At 34.9% G+C, this 19,323-nt stretch overlaps 1 protein-coding gene across 5 annotated transcripts in view; it reads left to right on the forward strand.

Moving 5' to 3' along the window:
* The first annotated feature begins 1,221 nt into the window (after positions 1-1,221).
* The window catches only part of Spopl (speckle type BTB/POZ protein like), a 54,148-nt gene continuing 36,046 nt past the window's right edge, over positions 1,222-19,323 (forward strand). For 2 of the 5 annotated variants that reach the window (XR_010050780.1, XM_063259014.1), the window contains exon 1: positions 1,222-1,394. The gene's annotated coding sequence lies outside the window, so the exon portion shown is untranslated. Of the gene's footprint in view, positions 1,395-8,295; positions 8,324-19,323 lie in introns of all 5 variants that reach the window. The other 3 variants (XM_063259015.1, XM_063259017.1, XM_063259018.1) reach the window with 2 other exon arrangements.

The raw sequence follows: 19,323 nt of genomic DNA on the forward strand, positions 1-19,323 counted from the left end.
ACTTCTACTTTTTAAACTTCTAGAACCCCTTAAACTGCATGAATACTCTACCAACCCAATGTAAACTTGCTACACTGATCTTACCATTGTTCATGAACTTGTGCTGATTATACCTCAAAACATGTTTTGTTCCTTAACACTATGTAACACGGCCACATTATAAATTTGAAGGGGCATCCTGCCCTTTAAACTCCATAAACCTTTGGATGAATTGTCCTTTTATTAGCTGCAAGCTGGGAATAATTTCTACTATAACTCGGCTAATTTTTTTAGGAATAAAAAAGATGATTTAAGTATATTCCTTGCGTAGTATTTGACACATAGTAAAACAGTATTTTCCTACCTCTTCCCTTTCTGGGGAAGTTGGGTTAGCGACCATAAGTTAGCTAGTGTAGTTATAAAAAGGGCTGGAATCTAAGGAGTAATGATATTCATGCCTGTGCATGAGGGCTTGAGCATGCCATGGCAAAGTGGGTCTCTAAAGCTTCTATTGAGGTTTACTACGGGAAGCTAAATCATGTTTCTCCCGTGGCATGTTGAACAGATTCTCTGGACGCAGGGTTCTCTAACCCACAGTGGCATTCTTCAAATGTCTGCTTTATTCCCCGACCGGTCCTGGGTTGCTGTCTAGCTTTTGCAAATCCAAATCCAAATCTCGGCACACTCTCCCCTCTGGCCTGAGAGTTGCCACTCAGATAAAGCCGAAAACCGTGGCACCTCACGTTATCGTCTCTGAACAGCCGTTTATGTTTCAGCAATTCTGAGCGGAAGAGCTGGGCCAAAGTCGCCTCTTTGGTGCTCCAGACTGGTTCAACAGCAATAAACGTGCGCAGAAACGGCAGCCGCATTCCGCGGCTCAGAAGACGTTATCGCGGGCTTTTTAGGCAAGGAAGGTTTCCCGCAGGTCCCAAAAGGCTCCAGCCCAAGCAAGATGGGATCTCGTCCCAAGTCGGGCCAGGGAGGCCGAGCGGCCGGGAGGCAGAGCTCGCCCGCCGCGCGCCCAGCGCCGCCCGGAAGTGCCCGCTCCGGGCCAGCAGGAAGTGTCTCGCGAGCCGCCGCCGCCGCGCACGCGCCCTTGCGGGCTGGGCCGGGCTGGAGTCGGACCTCGGAAACCGGAGCCCCGACGGGCCCCGGGCGGGGTGGGGGGGCTCGCGGGGGCGGGAGCGGCGGAGGCGGCCGCCCCTGGCAGCGGGTTTGTTTATCTCGGGGAAGAAGTTTAGGAGCAGGAGTCAGGGAAGCAGGGCGGACCGGGAAGGAGGGATGCAGTTCGGCAGAGGCGGCCGCCACAGGGACTCGCCGCCATCGCCCTCGCCTCAGCAGCCTCGGTTCCCGTGGCCGCCTCAGCCGGAGAGGAGCCGCGGAGCCTGCCCGCCGCCGCCGCCCCGCACGTCCCGGTAGGTGCCCCTCCCGTCTGGGCTTACCCCGCGGCTCCGTCGCTCGCCCCTCCCCCCGGGCCGGGCCGGCGGCCTCCGCGGTCCCCCTGCCCGCGCCCCCGGGACCGTGAGTCCAGCGCCGCGGGGCCGCCTCTCCGTCCGGCCCGCCCCCCGCACCGCCCCCGCGTCTGCGGCGTCCCCACTCGCCGGGGATGTCCCCGCCGCGCCCCGGCTCCCCAAGCCTCGGGCTGCCTGCGTCCCCTTCAGTTTCCTCCACCGGCCTCGCCCCTTTTCCTCAACTCAGACTTCCTCGTCTCCTACCTGGGCATCTACGCCCTAGCTTTATATCTGTTTTGTGCCAGACCTTGTATTGTATTCTGCCCCGAATGCCTAGCCCCAGCGCCCACATTCTGACCTCTTCCAAATACAGACGCTAGAAACTATCATCCTCGTTAGCCCACGATAGGGCAGGTTCTCAGCTCCCCAGACCACTGCGCCTGCACTCCGGTGGTCCTGTCCTCTTGTGTCTGAGCACACCCTGGCCTTCTCTTGAATTGTCACAGTTACCAGAGTGCGTATAACTAGCACTGCGGTTCAGGTCCAAGCCTTAAACGTCCAAATCTTGACTGTCCCTTTTTGATCTCATCTATCATCCTTTTTCCAAGTTATTTTTGAATCTGTGTATTGGTGTATTGACTCGCTTAAAAGGGAAGCGATAGTAGAATTTTCTCAAAGTAGTCACAGGTCCCAGTAGAAACAAGATTCATTTTCTAACTTTTCACTTATTCTTCCATGACCATGAAATGGAAGAAGGGAATTTTATTCAGTCATCATCATCTTTTCCAGCTTTGTCATATACTGTCTATACTGTATTTGAATAATTCTGGGCCTAGTTTTTGATACTATTCTTCCCACTTCTTCCTTTTAGTTGAATCCACTGTTTCTTGAGCTGGTTACTGAAGCAGTAAAACGTTTATGTTTTAGAAAATTGCTTCTCTTTCGGTATAATGGGGTGAGGAACTATTTGAGCTTATTCCATATTTGACAGAAATGTTGTCTTGTGGTTAGGAGCTCAGACTTGAATTGCCAGGGCCTGCCACTTACCAGTTTTTGTTTGGGCAAGTTATTTAACCTCTGTGTGATTTAGTATTCTTATAGCTGTAAGGGTGCTAGTGGTTGCACAGGGTAATGCAGGTCAAACACTTAGAACAGTGCCTGGCACATGGCAAGTGCTTGATAAGTTATCTTTGTCATCGTATAGTTTGCCTTGTTTTAACTATTGGTAAGTTAATTCTGAGAGAATAAAGTGAGAATGGAAAGCCGTTTTCTTCTACTTTTTCTAACTTAACACCCTTTTGTTCTAGATATTTTTATTATGTAAATTCCCATGATTTCAAAAATACAGGGGTTTCTATTTTCAAGTAAATTACCAAGTTACAGATAGATCAGTTCTTATTTAAAACTTCTAAAACTTTATTTTCTTTTTGAGAACAAATGGGAGTTGAAATCATCATAATGGAAAGTGAAAATTTTACATTAACAATTTTAGTACTACAAGCTAAATAGTCAAAGCTAGTAGGGCATTCTTCATACCCATTTGACTTTCTCCTGAAAGACAAGGTAGAGCTGTGTCTTCTCATAGAAGAATGGTAATTGTTTTTCTTTCATTCATACTCACATGACTTTCTTTGCTTGGCATCATCACATTTTAGTCGTTTAAAAATGCTGAAAGTTTTTGCCACATGTGCTTACCTCTTGTGCACTATTGATATATATTTATATGATTTATTTAAACTCTAAATAGGTATTTATTGTACTGTTCTAAATAGTAAAAGTTTGAATTCCCATTTGCTGTCCTACTCACATGTTCTATAAAATATATGTGGTCTATATAACGTGCACATATATATGCACATGTAACTATCAAACTGTCACCTAAAATAAGTTTTGTGCTGCCCATGGAATGTTCTCCATACTTTGGGTGGTACTGCATTTGCTATGGCTATTCATTGGCCTATAATATTCGTCGTTCTCTTCTGTGAATTCAGATTCTACCTGTTTTCCACCTCTTAAAACTTCCACATAGTCCAGCTGACAGTTTCTTTTTTTTTTTTTTTCTTGGTCTTCTAGAGTGTTCATTTTGTATTTTTGACGATGAAAGTATAGGCAGTACAACTTGAAGAAAAATGGCTTTCCTAGAATCTGAATTAAAGCTTACAGGAACTTTTTAGGTGTAGGACTCTACCCCTTGGTACCTCTCGGGACCTCCTCTGAAAATCCAACAGTTGTTTTATTTCTAATAAAATTCTCCTGAGCTTCTCCTCAAGAAACTTTGTAGGTATGGACTAAAATTGACATTTTTTGGTTTTGTATGTTTTCATTCTTTCCAACAATATTTAATGAGCACTTGCTGCTTGCTAGGCATTGGGGAACACATGAGAGTGGCCTTTCTCTATTATGTTAAAATAATAAATTGAGCTCTAATATGCTAAGTCAGCAGTGGCAAACCTATGGCTTGTGTGCCACACTGGGCTGTTGTGTCTAAAAGGTTCACCATTACTGCTGTAAGTCATTAGAGATTGGTAATGAATTACTTAATCATCTCTGCACATTTAATGATGTACCATGCTTAGAGAACTGAGTAAATAGTATCCTCATCCGTTTTTATAGGGTTTAATTCCCATATAGTCCTGATTGGGAAAAAGCTGTATTAAAGAATAACAATAATAATGCAATGTTTATTTTGTGTTTTGGCTTTTTAAATGTAATGTAGCAGGCAGACATTAAATAGGTAAGCAGATAAAATTCGAGATAGTAATCACTGACAGGGAACATTGTGCCAAGCTTTGTTTCACTATATTAACTCATTTAAACTCATAGTAGTCCTTTAAAGAAGGCTTTATTGTTATTCCCATTTTATAGATGAGAAACTGAGAAAAAGATAACTTCCACAGAATTGTATAGTGCAGTAAACAGTGCAAAATGGATCTAGACTATGTTATCTCAGATTTGTCACTTCCTTGTTGATTAGTTTACATAAGATTCTCATCGCTCTGAAAATCTTTTTTATTTTAAAAATTTATCTTGACAGTAGAGTTTTCCTGATTTTTTTTTTTTAGGCTTAACAAAATAAAGAATATTTAATTTTTGTAAAGCACACTTTTATTCCAAGCCTTAAATATGATCAGATACTCAAGACATTCATATTAGTGTGTCTACTCACTGTTTTGTGTCCTTTATTTGTTCACTAGCACAAGTTTATTGAGCAGCTTAGCTTGTCACACTCTTGCTAGTCTCTGGACATACAGGTAAATTTTTTTTTTAAAAGGGGTGGGGTCGGTGTTATATTCATAGAGGCAACAGTCTTTGTCATTGTATAGTTTGACTTGTTTTAACTATTGGTAGGTTAATTCTGAGAGAGTAAAGTGAGAAGGCAAGGCTATTTTCTACTTTGCTTAATGGGAAGCTAAAAAACTGAAAAACAGCAAAAATAATTATGCATGAAACTGCTAATGAAGAAAATTATCGTAAGTAATGAAAGGGCACTAGTCCATCAGAGGATACTTTCTGAAGAAATAAGGCTAATCAATAAGGAAGTGACAAATCTGAGATAACAAGGGATAACATACTCGATCTATATTGCCTAGCTGCACTGTTCACTGCACTGTATAATTCTAGGGAAGTTATCTATTTCTTAATTCCTCATTTTAGGCTGAAACCATGGTGATCCAAGTGAGGTAAATAGTTTCAACTTTGTAGAATATAACAAAGTTATAATTGATAACTTTGATAATATAATAGGATTGAGTTGATAATACAGTAGGGTAGCTTATGGGAAAAGAGAACAAAGCAGATCACAATGACCAAAACCTATACTAAACATTTTGTGTTTAGTCTTAAGAGCAGTAAGCTGTCAGAGAATATTAAACAGCTGAGTAAGTTATTCAGATTTTTACTTTCAAAACATCACTTGGTTCCTTTATAGAGTACATACTGGAGAAACAAGTGTAAATGCAGGGTAGCCAGTTAGGTCAGTGCTTCTCACATTTACTTGTACGAAAGTCCAATTTTGTTTTAATATTCAGTTAGTGCTGATGCTTTAGTAAGACACAATAAAATGAATGTTTTGACGTGTTAGGTTGCTATGAAAGTTTCTAGGAGTTTATGTATGGATCAGTATTAGTTCACAGACCATATTTTGCATAGCTTTGATTTCAACTATGAGTAATTTAAGAATCTAGGCATATAACTCATGCATAAGAGTTTGAGCTCCACTGGAAGCAAAGCAGAGATACAATAATTTAGATATGAGGTTATGACAGTGATATAAAGTAGCTTGAATTGGCATATATTTGGGAAGCAAAATTGCTAGGATTTGGTAATGGTTATGGTTTGAAATACTGTGAACAAGAGAAGGCTGATTTCCTGGGCCAATAGTTCCTGTACCTAAGGTAGGCCTGGGAGAAGCAAGTGTTTTACTTAGTAATATCAGGAATGAAGAGGTATTAATCATAAGATTTGACAGGTTAAACCTGAAAGTCAGATAAGTGGAGATGTCTAATAAAGTTGGATATATAGGTTTGGAGCTCAACAAAGAAATTGGAACTGTAAATAAATTTGACAATAACATAAAGTTTATTGTTTATGCCTTGAAGTGAGGGAAGAAATTGCTTAAGAGAGAAACAGAAGATGCAGAAAGAGGTCTTAGGCCTAAACCAGTGGATCGTCATCATTTTAACACTGGAAAAAAGAATTGCAACAAAGGATACCAAGAAGCATTAACCAAAAGTTGGAGGAAATTTTTTTCAGTATTAGGAAAGCCAAGGCAATAAAGTATAAAAAAGGTGGGAAAGACCAGTCCCCCTTTTTTCTTTTTCTTCTCTTTTTTTTTTTTTTTTTTTTTTTGGTACTGAGGCTCGAACTCACGACTACACGCTTGCAAGGCAGGCACATGGGCCACTGAACTAAATCCCCAGCATGTCAACTTTTTTAATGCTGCTGAAAAATCAAATTGATGGCTAAAGAGTACATGTTGTATTTAGTAAGGTGCAGAATATTTTGTATTTTTCAATAGCCCATCCATAAACTATTTGATAATGACTTTATTTTAGTCTACCAAGGCTACAATCCTAAATTTATAGTAAAATTATCATTTCTACATCATAAACCGGATCTTCTTTCCTGAGCACAAGCTCATGGTTCTGTTTATCACCATCTGGATGTTCTATAAGTATCTCAAACTTTTTTTTCCCCATAACTTATTCATTTAGTGTGCATTTTTAAAAACTCACTGTCAGACACTGAATTACAGACTGTTAGGTATGTGATTAGAACTCAGATGAGATACAATGCATAGTTAAGTAAAATTTGTTATTCTAGTGTGGATAGTGTTGTCATAGCAGTTTGGAAAGAAAGAAAAAGGGCATCAGGGAAATTTTTTAAGGAAAACAACATTGGAGCAGTTCTTGAAAGGCAGTTGAAGCTTAGGTGAAGATAATAATGCAGTGGTAGAGGAGTTAAAGAAATGGTATTTCAGTTTTCCCCAAACATTTTAATTTTTTTTTTTTTTTGTACTGAAAATCAAGCAGATGCTTAATGTTGCTGAGCTAAACCCCTGGCCCTAAGAAATTTTAGCTTTTTAAACATTTCTTTTTGCAAGTTCTTAATATCTTTGCTCTTGCCCTCTCCATAGATTTTATTTTTGTAAATCTTATTGAATACTTGCCTGACAACTGCATGCTTTTCTTACATTGTTATGATTCCTGATAGTTCTTATTACATTGTTTGAATTATGCAGTGTAACTCTGAGATTGAACTTTACAAAGGTAAAAGCAAGTAGAGTTAAGATTGCTTTTATCTTCAAATGTAAAATTGCATTACTTTAAACTGTTGTTGAATAAATAGTATACATATACCTTAAGTGAAAATATGAAGGATATATTCACCTGTGGAATATGCTTAGAAAATATACCTTCCCAATTTCTTTGGTATTGTGTCTGCTTTCATCCAGTGTTAGATATAGGCATATAAATCATTGGAGATAGAATTACAAATGAAAAACAAAGTTTCAATCTTTTAATGACTCGTGCAAATCTGAAAGATTGCAGTGTACCTAGGGGGTTAGTGACAAGCTTTTGAAATGTAATTTGAGGTTTGTTACAAGGAAAGTATCCTTTACTGTGTGGGTATATTTTCTGAAGTAAATTTAATTTTTTAAAATCAGTATATCATTGTGTCTTTTTCCTCTGCCCCCTTACGCAAGTAATTGAGTGATTTTGCTTTAAAACAGTGGACTTTATTTTTTAAAGGTACTTTGGTTCCACAGTAATATTGAGCAGAAAATGGATTTCCCAGTTATCCACTGTGCTTACTCTTACCTGTCATCTCCCATTATCACCATCCCCCACCAGAGTACATTTGTTAGAATTGATGAATCTGCATTGACACATGAGTATTCACTCTTGGTGAGTGAGTATTCATGTAATGAGTATTCACTCATTACATGAGTATTCACTCTTGATGTTGTATTATTATATGGATTTGGACATATTTCTGATAACATTAGAGTTCCTGTTGTGCATCCTTGTAGCAGTTTGTGTTGTCAGTATTGTGGGTTTTGGCTATTTTAATAGTCATATAGTTATATAGTTTATATAGTTTACTAGTTATATAGTGATTTCTCATTTTAATTTGTACCTCCTTGGATCATGAGGTGGAACATGATGTGGATCATCTTTTCATGTTCTTGTTTGCTATGTGTACACTGTTATCTTTTTTAATGAAGTATCTACTTTTAAACATTTAAAAAAATTTTAGTATGTTTTCAGTTACATAATGATTTACTTTAATAATAGGGAATTCGTACATGTATATAATACATTTTAATTCTTTAACTCTAGATCTCCTTTTGTTCCATCTCTAGATCTCCTTTGGTGACATTGTCGTGTAAGGTAATTCCTGTTTTTCAGTTGAATTGTTTCATTGTTGAATTTTAAGGCCTTTTTAAAATATATTTTCTATTACAGTTTTTTATTAAATAGGTCTTTTCCAAATATTTTGTTCCAGTCTTTGGCTTGTGTTCTTATTCTCTTAATCATATTTTTGGCAGATAAAAATATTTTAATTTTTATAAGATTCAGATTATCATTTTTTTTCTTTCTTTCTTTTTTTTTTTTTTTTTTTTTGTGGGACTGTTCTTTTTAGGTCTTATGTCTGAAAAAAAAATCACTACCAAATCCAGGATCTTCTAGATTTTGTTTTCTGTTCTAGAAGTTTTTAGTTTTGCATTTAATAGCTCTGTTTTCCATTTTCAGGTAGTTTTTACAGTATCTAGATCCTTTGTTTTGTATTTGGAGGTCCAGTTGTTTGAAAAGAAAAATTGTGATGTGGAGTGAAATAGTATTTTGTCCTTGGTCTGTCAGATATCTCTTAAAACACTTGTAATTTCTGGGTGATAGTATTGTGTTTTCTTATTCATAATGAGCCCCATTTATAGCTCTTGAATTTATGCTAATGGGATAAATGAGATTGGGGTTCCCTTAGAAATAGCCTGTGTATGGGACCAGTTTCTAGAAAGACTGAGATTAGAGATTGGTGGATTAGTTTTTGGCTTTACCCACTGATCTCTGGGCAGTACATGTTATGAAGCTGAAGATGAAACTATAAAAATTCTAGAACAAGATTTGATCACTTTAACCTGTGGGATTTGATACTGTCTCTTTAGTCCTCCAAGTTCTTCTCTGTTATAGTGACTGTTTGGATCTTTTACTTCTCTGTATAAACTTAGAATAAATTTTTTTTTACCCACAAAATAACTTGCTTGGATCTTTTATTGAGATTCATCTCCCAAGTTGGGAATACCCAGCAACTTGACTATTGTTTTATTCATTAATGTGGAATTGAGTCTTTTTAATCCATTATCTTACCATTATTTAGTTCTTTGATTTCTTTCAGTGTTTGTAGTTTCCTCATATAAATCTTGTTCATGTTTTGTTAGGTTTATAGTTGAATACTGTCTTTCAAATTTGGTGGTGCTAATATAAATAACAATGGTATTTTTAATTTCATATTCCACTTATTCATTGGTGATAAATAGGAAAATGATAGACTTTTTTATATTACTCTCGTATCCAGCAACCTTGTTATAATTGCTCGTTAATTCCAGTAGGTTTTTGCAGATTCATCTGTGAACAAATACAGTTGTATTTTCTTCCAGTGTTTATCCATTCTTAGTTCTTTTTTTTTTTTTTTTTTTACATTACCTAATGTTTTTCTTTCTTTCTTTTTTTCTTTTTTTAGTATTCTACTCCAATGTGGGAAAATGATGATGAATGGGGATATCTTTGCCTTATTCCTAATTTTAGTGGGAAATCTTTTAAGTTTCTTATTGCTAAATGTGTTAATTTTCTTGTAGATTTTTTCCTCATACGGGGTTGAGATCTTTGTTTTAGTGTTTCTTATGAAAACCTGTCATATTTTATCAAATATTTTTTCTGCATGCTATTTTTCTTCTTTGGTATATTGATGTGATGGATTATGTTAATTTCAGATGTTGCTTGTATTCCTGACAGAAACAGTTACTGGTTTGTAGTGTAGAATTCATTTTTTTTTTTGTATTGTTGAGGAATTTTCTCACTGTTCTTACGAAATACTTATCTTTAGTTTTAATATAATATCTTACTTTAGTATTGGGGTGATTCTACGTTCGTTGAATGAGTTAAGAGCGATTCCCTCTGTTTTGGTCTTCTAAAAAGTATGTAGAGAATTGGTATAATGTCTTTCATAAATATTTGGCTAAATTCACCAGAAAGCTTATTTCAGCTTGGTTTTTTTTTATCCTTTATTGATTATATTTCAGCAGATATAGGCCAATTTCTGTGCTGTATTTCTTGTGGGAATGTCACAAAATTGGTCTATTTCATGTAGATTATCACATTTATGGGCACAAAATTGGTTGATTATAGTGTTTATTGCCCATGTATGTCTATAGGTTCTGTTATGATCCTTCTTTAATTTCTCTTGTTAGTAATTTATGTCCTCTTTTCCTCACCCTTCACCCGCTTTGTTAGCTTGGCAAGAAGCTTATCAATTTCATTGATCTTTTAAAGTAACCAGCTTTTGGTTTCATTGATCTTTTTCTCTGATGATTTCTTGTTTATTCAATTTCACTAATTTTTTCCTCTAATTTTTACTTCTTTCCTTTAACTTTGTACTTAATTTGCTTTTATGTTTCCTGTGTCCTAAGATGGAAGATTATGTGATTGATTCTAAATCTTTTTTCTTTTATAATACAGTTGTCCTTTGGTATCAGTGATGGATTGGTTCCAGGATCCTCTCTGATGTCAAAACTTGTGGAAGTTCAAGTCCTTTACAAAATGATGTGTTTTCCTACAGCCTACACAATCTTTCCATATGCATTAAATCAACTCTAGGTTACTTACAATATTGAACTACAGATAAGTCCTATGTAAATAGTTGTTATACTGTACTGTTTAGGAAATAAGAACAAAAAATTTTGTAATGTGCAGTTTAGTTTTATTTTTCTTTAATAATAGTTTCAGTTTGTGATTGATTTACTTCACAAATGCAGAATAATACTTGCATATAGAGGGCTAACTGTGTGAGTTTAGTTTTCCCTCTTTGCACTGCCCTTGCCATAACTCATACATTTTGGTATATTTTCCTATTTACTTGCTTTAAAATATTTTAAAATTTCTCTTAAAATTTCTTCTTTGACTTTTGTGTTATTTAGCAATGTATTATTTAATCTCTATGTGTTTTGGGATTTCTTAACTTTTACTGATTTTTAGTTGAATTCACTGTAATGAGAACAGATACTGTATGATTTCTAAGGTTTTTTTTTTTTAAAGTTTATCATTATCATCATCTTTATTTATTCATTTATTCATTTTTTGACCCAGAATGAGATTTATGTTTGTTAATGTTCCATTTGGGTTTGAAAAGTATTTATTTTACTGTTTTTGGATGAGGTCTATAGGTATGTATTCTGTCCACTTAATTGCTGTTATTATTGAGTTTAGAGTAGTCTGTAAATGTGTATTATATCCAGGTAATTGATGCTGTTGACTTAATGTGTCCTTACTGAATTTCTGGCTGTTAGATTTGCCTGTTTCTGCTATAGTGTTGAAATATCCAACTGTAATAATGGATTCATCTATTTCTCTTTGCAGTTCTATCACTTTTCACCTCATGAATTTGTTTTTGTTTTTGTTTTTTTGGTACCAGGGATCAAACTCGTGACCTTATGCTTGTCAGGTAGGCGCTTAAGCAAGTGAGCTAAATCCCTGGCCACCTCATAATTTTTTATGCTCTGTTGTTAGCTATATACACATTAATAATTATTATGTCTTGGAGAATTGACCTCATTATAGAGTATGATACTACTCTATGCCTCATAACTTTTTTGGCTTTGAAATATTTAAATGGCTTTAAAATAAAGACTTCAGAAATCACCCAGTTATTATTTCAGTTGTCATTTTGATACATTTTTTATTTTTTTGTAGTTTAGTGAAGAATTTCTTTTAAAAGATAGTTTTCATACAAGACCAAAAAAAAAAAAATATGAAGTTGCTAAAGGATGTACAAATACAAGAAGCATTTTAATGAATCGAATTTCATTTAGTTAAATTTTTGAGTGGCATTTCCTAGGATCACTTTAATCTTTTGCTTACCAGCTATTTAACATCATAATTATATGATTTTGCCAAAAAAGTTTTTAATGCAGGATGGACACACTAAGCTGAACTGGTGCTATCTTGATTATATTCCAAGTTCATTTTTTAAAATGTGAAAATACTTTGTCATTTAAACCCTTTTTCAATGGCATTTGAAAACTGGCTTGAATTAGGTAATACTGCGATGGAAGTTCTTAGATTATGCTTTATTTATTTATTTTTTTTATTTGTTTGACCAGGATCACAATTGTCATTTAGCCTGGCCTTCAATTCACTGTGTTGCAGTGTGATGTTGAAGTTATGGCCATCTTCCTGCTTCAGATTCCTGAATGCTGCAGTTACAGTTGTACCTTACCATGCCCTGCTCAGTTTATGCCTTAATGTTAATATTTTTTTATTTGTCTCATTTATTTTCACTTGTTTTATCTCTCTTTTTTTCCCTTCCCAAGTCTTTTATCAATAAAAATTTATTGAAACTGGTATTTTTTTCTTAGCTGAGTATCACCAGGTATATTTAGAAATGAATCATTTTTTAGAAATTGATAACTTATTACAGTGTCAGGATTACTGTTATACTGTTTCCTCATAGATTTTTTTAGTTAAAAGGGAAGGCATCCCCTTATTACAGCACTTGTGCTGGATACTATGTCAACTTCTTTAAATATTTTATCTCATCTATTTGTATCACTAGCCCATGAGATACAGATAATTTCTGGAATTGTAGTTGATATCCAGTACCAACTGCGTCATTATTGTGTGGACCCTGAGAAAGAGCTCCATGAATTAGAATTGTTAGATGCTGTTAATTTCAGAAATATTAAAAAATGACAAAATGGATGCTTTAGAATTAGTGGAAGGCATAATTAATAACACTCAAGATCTTCAAAACAGCTAATCTTCTAACATGAAGTGAGGTCAGGATGTATTTAGTTTTCCTTTATTCTGGAGCTCTTCAGACAACATACAAAGAAGATAGGGGCATAAAAGCATCCTACATGTTGGGTGAGTTACTTAAAAGCTTAGTTTTCACATCTACAAAATGGAAATGATAATGGTACTATTCATAGAGTTATGAAAAATGAGCTATATTTAAAAGAATGCTTTCTATGTATTTTTTCTTTATTTTAGTTTATTAAAAATAGTGATACTGTTTCTAATCTAAGATGTATGAGTATGATTGTTTAAAAGCAGAAAAAAATACCTTATCAAATGATTCCTTAACATTTTATATATATAATGAAGATTAAAGTACTTTATTAATTTATCTTTTAAAACTAACCTAAGACTGAACCTTTGACAATTTTCACACCTGAATTATATTTTATTTTTCTAGAAAATACAGCTTAAAAACTCCAGCTGAAATCTGGCTACTTTTCATCTTAGTTATGACTTAATGAGAATATTGGTAAGCCATGATAAACATTTTAAAAACCCATGGTGTATTTGAGTATCTGCCAAGCTCAAGGAACTCATTCAGAGTTATTTTAAAGAGATTTAATATTAGAGGCACATGTTGTAATTTTAGTTAAAACATACCACTTTTGTTTTGTGCAGTATCTGGAGGAAAGGCAGTACTAGGGCAGTTCTTACTTTATCAGTTTTGAATAAATATGAATTTCTTGATTCATTTTAAGTCTAAAATCTCACCTTTTGATTTTTTCTTAAGTTTTTTCTGTTGGGAATTTGTATTGTTCATTTACATCACAAAACATTATTGGCCAACTGTTAATACTGTGTTCTGTATTTACAGTGATGAATTTGAACTGCAAGAACTCATGGGGGGGTAATAATATTGTCTATTCACTCAGTACTTAGGTAAGCTTGATGTTGAAGAATTTATACCTTCTTTGTTTTAATTCTAACTGCTATGCTAATAGTGGGTTAGTGCTTCCTCAAATATTTCTGTTAAACAACTAGAGAAAAATGAACTTTTGACAAGTGGAAAGGAGGTGACTATCTGAGCATGCTGCCGGTTGGTAGTGGAGGTGAAGAATTTGAGTGTTAAAATTCTATTTAAATTAGTCTTTTCTCATAAATGTATTTGACTTTTGTCTTAACACAGCCTTATTTGTTGTAATTTAAAAATATTTTAGATTAGCATGAGAGATTTTTAAAAATATATACCAGTTTCAGGGTGCAGAATGTACTGGAAATAAGATTTTATTATAAACTTCAAGGCATTAAGTCTACTTATTTAATATTTTCTTTTTGTTTTCAGTAAACTTTTGAAATGTAATGTGTATTCAAAGATATGAATGTTATCATAGAACATGTACAGTGTTGGGTCTGGCATTTTACCTTCAATATGTAATCCAGCTGTATTATATGTAGCAGTAGCTTTATTTTCCCAAGTCTGTAGTATTCCATTGTGTTTTTATGTCATAATTTATACATTTTACTGTTAACAGATATCTAGGTTGTTTAGTTTGGAGCCATAATGAATAGGACCCCATAGAATAGTCATATGTTCTTGTACTCCTGTGCACACCTTTTGCTGCATGTATGGATGTTTCTCCAGAGAATCTATCTTGTAGTGTCATTAAGCAGTGCATATGTATTTTATGTTCCTTTTTAGTGTGTATCACCCAAAGATTTCCAAAGTACAGTAAACCAATTTATAATCTCATGAATGGTGAATAAGAGTTCTAGTTGTTGCACATACTCGTAACATTTACTTGATGTTGTGTCTAATTCTTAATCCATCCTAGTAGGTATAAATTGTGAGTGTTCACTTTTCTCAACATAGGTAGACGTGATTCATTTGCTCATGAGTAGAGACATTTCTTTTAAAACCTATAAGATGATTCTAGTGGTCAGTGCTAATTGGTAAGATGCAGAATATAAAGCAAATTAAATATTATTTATGGAAAATAATGTCAATGAAAATCATAGCTTTATAATATAAGTTTACTGACTTTGACAAATAATGCTTGTCTGATTTACTAAACATAGGAAAGGTTTTCAGATTTTACAAACTGATAAAAAGTTTTGTAGGCTTCTTTTATCTTATTAACTCTGTAACATTGGCCTGAAACTTTAATTACACAATGCTAAAATACACTTTTTCCTACTTAGATGATTACTCAGATGGTGAGTTGTGTTCATTCATTGTTCTGCATGTTTTGCTACCTTTTAAAGCAGGAAAACCTTATCCCATATAACAGGAATTACTCAGCTTTCAGAACTTAAAAGTAATGTTATAAATAAAAGGAAGCTGTTGAAAATAAATTTTGCCATGGGCTCACAAGCTTGCTATATGTAATATCTAACATGTGAAGTTTTAAAAATCAGTTTTGCTGACAGTTTCAGAAGAATGTGGGTTAAAATTTAGGAATCTCCTACGTGTTCTATGTATCATCTTACTTCAGTTCTTTCCATTCCTTTTTAACTTGCACTTCTGCTTTGTGGTAAAAATATTCTAAGAAGAATTAAGCTATTGTAATGTTTATGGTTGTGCATTATAGTGGAGTAAAAGTATGGTATAGACTTCTATCATTTATCCTAAGGTTTGCTATTTTGTCAGACTGTCAGGTTTTTTGATGGTGTTGGTCCTGCATTAGCCTAGGATAGTACAGTTTATATCCATTGCCCCAAATAATACCTAAGTTGAATTTGTAATAGATATTTAATTTGAATGAAATTGTATTTTTATTTGCATTAAAATAAGCATAAGTGGATGTATTAAACCTTTTGTTTTTTTTAATTTCCAGGTTTTTCCATGGTCTATTGTGATACATAAGATATAATGATTAGAGTAATGAATGATAAAATCTGAAAGGCATTACTTAAGTACACTTTTACTAACTCTATTTACAATACAACCAACAATTTATTTTAACGACAAATTTGGGTGGATCCTCATGACTGAAAGAGGGCTGGGACATTCATGATTGGGACAGCTAAGTCCTTTTCTTCTTGAATGATTCAGAGAAATATATGCTGCTGCTTTTATTTGGCCACTTGGCATGAATATAGAACATATTTTATTGATTGTAAGATTCTTGAAGCCATCAGGATAGCAGTAAGTGAGATCAGTGGGAAATGATGTTATGTGAATTGAAATGGAGGTTAAGCAGTCTCACCAGAAAACACATTAGGTTTTTTTTTTTCCTTCCAAGTTTTAAAAAGACAGGGTCTCATTGTGTAGTCCAGGCTGTTCCTAAGGTCACTATGGGCTGTTCCTAAGGTCAGTATGTAGTCCAGGCTGGCCATGAACTTGTGGCATCCTGATGCCTGAGCCTCCGGATAGCTAGAATTACAGGCATGTGCCACCATGCCCAACATACTAACTTTTTAAAATACAACTTCGTGTCATGATGAATATATTCTGTACTTTCTATTTTGCAATATGGTAGCCTCTTGCTACTTCTAAGTCTGAGGAACTCAGTTTCTAATTTCATTTAGTTTAAAGTAGTTATATAATACCACATGACCACTACATTGAAGACCGTAACTTGAAAGCTCTGGCTATAGTATTTTTAGGTGTAAATTTGCAATTAATTCTTTATTTGATTAAGACTTGCATTTTGAAATAAACCCTTTTGACATTTCCTTAAAAAGCAGAAGTATATGTCTAATGACAGCACAGTCTGTGAAGCTGCTTTGCTGCTGATTTTCAGACTTTGAAAAACCATTATTCAGCAGTTCAAATAATGGAGGAAATTGTGGATGGCTAGACTCCTATGGAATGGAGGGTTTAAGGGTGATTGTGGCCAAAGGACAAGGAGGTGAAACACTAAGCATACGTCCTAGGAAGTGTTTGAAGTGATGGTGAGTTTTGGGTTTTTAAAGGAGAAAGTAAAGACAAGGTTTCTTTTTACAATTGGTCAAGCCATTGAATGTTTATTTTGGATAAGATTAATAAAGTGTTGGGAGAGTGAGATTATTCAGCTTTAATGTTGGTAGGCTGAAAATCCACAGCTGTAAAATCATCCTAGATGATAGGACTAGTGAAGAATGCTATAGAGGAAGACAGAGGCTGAAATCTTCAATAAGGGAGTCTAACTGGGAGAGAGGTAAGCAAGTGATACAGCAAGGAAGAAGACAATAAAAAAAGCATATAGCACTTAGCTGTGCAGTTGCTGAACAGTGTGGTAGGGTAAATAAGTGAGTAGCAGTAGGGAGAGAAAATGTAAAAATTCTTGTCCCAGCTCTCTTTTCTAAATCTTTCATTGTATAAGAATATTTAGCAGTTCTACTTTATCTGCTTTACTTAGGTATTTGTCTCTCTGACCTTATCTTTGTAACCTTTGTTTCACCAGTGCTTGCCCCATTTAGGCACTTAATAAATGATTGTCCAGTAAATGCTAGAGAAATATGAAATTGTCCCACTGTCATGAAATTCTGAACAAAGAGCATTGCTTTTATATACTTTTATTCCTTCTTTTTTTTTTCTGTACTGATGATTGAACTCAGAACGTTTGCACTCAGCTATATTCCCAACCATTTATTTTTTTTTTTTGCTTTTAAAAAGGTTCTGGTTAAATTATTAAATAGACCAAGCAGGCCTTGAATTTGTAATCCTCCTGCCTCCACCTCCTGGAGTGCTAGATAATTGGTTTGTACCACTAGTTTGTATATACTTTTTTGTTTGTTTGTTTGTTTGGTTGGGGATCTAGCTCTAGTCAGGCTGACCTTGAACTCACTATATATTGCCCAGGCTGGCCTCAAACTCAAGGTGCTCCTCCTCCCTCAGTCTTCCAAATGCTGAGATTACAGGCATGTGCAACCATGCCTAGCTTTTAAAAGTGATTTGAAAACTAGTAAGAGCTCTTACTTTAACACAATTATATTTTCAAAGTATGGAGTTAATTACCCTAACTAATGAGACATATTTATGTTCAGAGGGTTAATATGCAAAATAAATTTTTACAGAAATTGGTGGAGAGTTGTATCTTGATGAATAATTAAGGATAATTGAGATATTTAGGGGGCTGTTTCTTTTAGGGGTTGGGAAAAGATTATTACACAATTACTGTGTGTGCTTCAGAACTTTCAACAATTATAAACAACTCTTAACTCCTGCCACCAAGTTACTTTGTTTCCTCTCATTAATGCATTGATACAGTCATAAATTAATTTTGAGCAGGATTAGTAAGAATAGAGCAGTGTAAAGTAAAAAATTTTGACTATCATTAGGTGAAACAGGAGGAAAAATGAAGGCAAAAGTGTCTAGTATAGAACTATAAAAAGTTGGGATGTGGTAAGGTTTAATCAAATATTTAGATAGATTTTTCTGAAACAAATTGGGGAAAAATGAGAGAGATGGGAGGATGAGAACATAATTTGTATTTTGGGTGAGCATTTTAGAAGTCAGAGATATGTTTGAAATAGTCCTATAGTTACATTGGCAGGTCCAGCACTGACCACTAACTTTTTAGGAACTGTCTCAAGCACTTTGCAGACCTGGCTTCCTTTAATACTCTAAGTGAATTTTTCACTGTCTAGCAGTGAGAAAACTGAGGGCCAGAGAGGAAAATGAGTTCAATCTCCTGTACAAAAACAAAACAACAACAACAACAACGACAACAACAACAAAAAGAACTTGTTCAGCAGTTATTAAAACCAATTTTTTCAAATTTACCAAGGTTTATATGTAGCTCTTATATTTCACTGAGCTTTGACTGGATGCTACTCAACCATGAAACAACAGCTTAATTAAGATATAAATCATTTCCATTAACTCCAGAAAGTTCCCTTAAAATTTACACAGTTCTTAAGAGAAGTTTAGCTATGAGTTTCTGTTTTTCCGACTATCTCACATCACTTGCATTAAAAGGCAGATGGAAGCTGTTAGAGATAAGCAGTGTAAGAGCAGAAGAGTTAATAGCTGATGCAGTAGCTGATGGAAAGCCCAAATGATAAAGTTGAAAAGCAGAAATAAAACCTCAAAAGCTATTTGGACAGAATTTTAATTCTGCTATCCTTTATAGTTTGTGAGATTATTGCTATCTTGTAAACTAGTTAGATCTTTGAGGTTCATATTGATTTTTTTCACACAAAACTAATTTATTGAGTGCTTTTTTCATGCCATTGTACTGTGTATCTTCTGTACCAGTGGTGACAAACCTATGGTGCAGGTGCAGCAGAAGAATGTATCATTGGAAACTGTAAAAAGTTTGCTGTCACTGCTTTATACATTCCTATTCAATGCACCAGTTTTTTGAGATAATTACCATTTGTGTTAGTTTTTTTTCTCATTGCTGAAAACAAATTATCTGACAGCCAAAGTTAGAGGACTAAAAGTTTATTTTGGC

This window comes from Cavia porcellus, unplaced genomic scaffold, assembly GCF_034190915.1.
Source record: "Cavia porcellus strain 051 isolate PalLab524CR breed Dunkin Hartley unplaced genomic scaffold, mCavPor4.1 scaffold_12, whole genome shotgun sequence".
Classification (NCBI taxonomy): Eukaryota; Metazoa; Chordata; class Mammalia; order Rodentia; family Caviidae; genus Cavia; species Cavia porcellus.